This window comes from Humulus lupulus, chromosome 7 (genome assembly GCF_963169125.1).
Source record: "Humulus lupulus chromosome 7, drHumLupu1.1, whole genome shotgun sequence".
NCBI classification, from domain to species: Eukaryota; Viridiplantae; Streptophyta; class Magnoliopsida; order Rosales; family Cannabaceae; genus Humulus; species Humulus lupulus.
In genome coordinates this window covers 13,038,231-13,041,838 of record NC_084799.1, presented here as the reverse complement: position 1 = coordinate 13,041,838, position 3,608 = coordinate 13,038,231, and the positions used below count along the sequence as shown (strand labels likewise).

Here is a 3,608-nt window from a genome sequence, read left to right as displayed (position 1 = left end):
GATGGGCTGATTCCTCTAATATCTGCCAAGGTCCACCCAATAACCAATTTATGCTCCCTTAGAACCCTCAACAATTTCTCCAATTCTACCTTTGACAGGTCAGCTGACACAATGACAGGTAAAGTTTCATTCTCTCCTAAATAAGCAAAGCGCAAGAGATCTGGGAGGACCTTTAATTCCAATGACGGTGGCTGCTGAATGGAGGTTAGCGGTTTATCAGTCGCATCTGCTAATTCTTGAAACTTCTTCCAATATGGTAAGAAAGAGTTTATCCAGTTTACACATTCTCTGATCTCAGCATCATCATCATCATCACCCTCATCACCCAATAATACTGCCTCTAAGGCATCACTGCTCATCCTTCTCTTGGAGACTGCCTTTTCTATCACATCCACACTAAAGCAACTGTCACTAGTCACCGGATACTTCATAGACTTGAAGACATTAAAGACCACCTCATCTCCTTGAACTCTAAGCTTAAGCTCTCCTTTGTGAACATCAATAAGAGCTTGGCCTGTGGCCAGAAATGGCCTACCGAGAATAATCGGGACATCTGTGTCCTCCTCCATGTCCAGAACAATAAAGTCAGCTGGAAATATGAACTTATCCGCCTTCACAAGAACATCCTCAATAATACCTCGTGGATGTGTTAACGATCGGTCTGCGAGCTGTAAAGTGACAGTTGTTGGTTTTGCCTCCCCCAAACCAAGTCTTTTAAACACAGATAAGGGCATCAGATTGATACTTGCCCCCAGATCACATAAGGCGTGCTTACATTCAAACTTGCCAATGGTGCAAGGTATGGTGAAACTCCCCGGATCTCTCAGCTTTTGGGGTAACTTCCTTTGTAAAATCGCGCTGCACTCTTCAGTGAGTGCTACAGTCTCATAGTCCTCCATCCTCCTTTTCTTTGACAGAATCTCCTTCATGAATTTAACATAGCTGGGCATCTGCTCCAAGGCCTCAACAAAAGGAATGTTTATGTGTAGCTTTTTAAACACCTCTAGAAACTTAGAAAACTGTTTATTAAGTGTAGTCTTTCTAAGCCTCTGAGGGTATGGAACTCGAACTGGCTGCTCAATAACAACTAGCGGACTCTGTTCTGACTGCTGATGGTCTTCAGTAACCCTTTCTGAATCAGACTGTTCACCCATCTCTTTATTCTGAACCACTGCCTGTGGAGGTCTAGGCTGCTCAGTTTGTTTCCCACTCCTCAGAGTAATTGCCTGAACTTGCTCCTTGGTGTTGACTTCAGTATTGCTGGGCAAATTTCCCTGGGGTCTGTTATTGAGCATATTGGCCAACTACCCAACTTGTGTCTCAAGGTTTCGAATAAAGGATCTGGTCTCAGTCATAAATTGAGTCTGAGTATTAGTGAGAGTCAACAAGGCAGCTTGCAGTTCATTAGGCCTCTCAGGTTGAGGCATTGATTGTTGAGGCCTAGGCTGTTGTGATGATGAAACTTGATGCATAGGTGGCTGAGGCATGTTATTCTGAAATTGGCCCTGAAACTGAGGTTGTTGGCCTTGATTATTCTTCCACGAAAAATTTGGATTTGTAAGTATTGGAGAATGGGTTATTGAGTGGCCTTTGTAAATTTCCCACTGCTTGAACTTGAGCATGATCCATTGGGGTGTTATTATTCATACAGATAGGGCACTGATCGATAGAATGAGCACCACCACGCATTTCACACCTCACTGCCATCTGAACCGCATTAGCAGATACACTGCTCTGTTGTAACTGCTTTGTCAAAGAGGCTACTTGCGCTGTTAGAGCAGTGATTGCATCCAACTCATGCACCCTAGCTACCTTTCTGACTCTTGATGATCTTTCCTCAGACCACTGATGATTGTTTGTGTCCATGTCCTCTAGCAGCTCATAAGCACCAGTTGCACTCTTGCTCATAAAAGTGCCACCTGCTACAACATCAATAATGGTTCTGGTTGTAGGACATAAACCATTGTAGAAATTCTGTACTAGCATCCACTGTTCAATGCCATGATGAGGACATCTTCTCAGGAGTTCTTTAAACCGTTCCCAAGCTTCATACAGTGATTCTCCGTCATTCTGGCAAAAGTTATTGATCTCTCCCCTCAATTTAGCAGCTTTGGACGGAGGGAAGAATTTAGACAAAAATTTCTGAGCTAGATCTTGCCAGGTGACAATAGAATTTGGCTGCAGCGAGTTCAGCCAACTTTTGGCTCTGTCCCTCAGAGAAAATGGGAAAAGCCTCAGCTTAATTGCATCGTCACTCACCCCATTATATCTGAAGGTTCCACACAACTCCAGAAAATTGGACAAATGGGTGTGAGGATCTTCAGAAGGTAACCCATTGAATTGCACAGAGGACTGCACCATTTGTAGAATAGCGGGCTTGATTTCAAAGTTGTTGGCCTCTACAGTTGGTGGGCGTATACTATTTTGTACTCCCGTCAGAGTGGGCAGTACATAATCCCTCAGGCTCCTCTCAGCATTGTTCTGAGCCTGACCCCCTTGTACAATTCCAGGAATTAGAACATTCCTGCCATCCCCTTCATTTTGTGCCATCTTCACAGATTTCTGGGCCTCCCTCTTGTTCTTTCTGACTTGCTTGCAAGACTTTTCAATCTCAGGATTCAGAGGAACAAGTGTGTCTTTTCCTCTTCTGCCACGCATATACCAAAATTCACCTGAGATAGACAAATTAAGCTACTAAACAGATTAGAAACAAGAGAAATTAAAATCAAATTAGAATAAAAATTAATTAGACTGATATTGATAATTATTTTCAGTCCCCGACAACGGCGCCAAAAACTTGTTGCGATATTTTTTTGCTATGCAAGTGCACACAGTCGCAATTCGTAATAAAATGGTAAAACCAAGTATCGTCCTCAAGGTCTGATTTATCAATTACCAGTCAATTAATTTCTTGTTCTATTTGATGAATTGAAATTCTTGATTTTTTTGTAAGTGCAGCAAGAGAAACTATAAAGTGCAGAAAAAATAATTGAAATTTGAATGGAATAACAACTAATAGAAATTTTTTTAATTTAATCACTGAGAAACAATTAGGATATTCAATCTCATCAACTATCCTCCCTATTATTCCCTATGCAAAGTGTGAATTCTTCTTCTTTTTACCTAATTCAATTAACAAGTTGATACAGCAGCCTATAATCATACTATGAATTATAAACTCAACCTAGGTGACAATTTCCTATATTTATATGGTAAATTGAACCACAAAGGTAGCATTAATCTCGACAACTTAATAACAGTTACACAATTAATTCAGATACTTTCGTTATAAATTAGAATTATGTCCAATATAACCACAGCAGAATTAAATCTCACTTCTCAGATTTTGACTTAAAAACATATGTATATGACTAAAGATGGCCAATCAATAATCAATCTATAAAAACAGGTTATATGGAATTGAAGAAGATTGAAGAAGAAGAATATTAAAATTGCATTAGTTCATAACAGGGATTCAAGTGATTCAATTAAACATCCTAAACAGAAAATTAGTTCATAGTCATAATGCTAATCACAACAAAAATTAAAGATAACATCAAGAAGAAGAAGAAAAACATGTAGAAAATACTCTAAGCCTGAGCCTTCAA

At 40.0% G+C, this 3,608-nt stretch overlaps 1 non-coding gene across 1 annotated transcript; it reads left to right on the top strand.

Annotated features, from left to right (window-relative positions):
* The first annotated feature begins 1,996 nt into the window (after positions 1-1,996).
* LOC133793124 (small nucleolar RNA R71) lies at positions 1,997-2,103 on the top strand. The gene has a single exon (XR_009874584.1). It is a non-coding gene; the product is annotated as a small nucleolar RNA R71 (small nucleolar RNA).
* Positions 2,104-3,608: the final 1,505 nt, after the last annotated feature.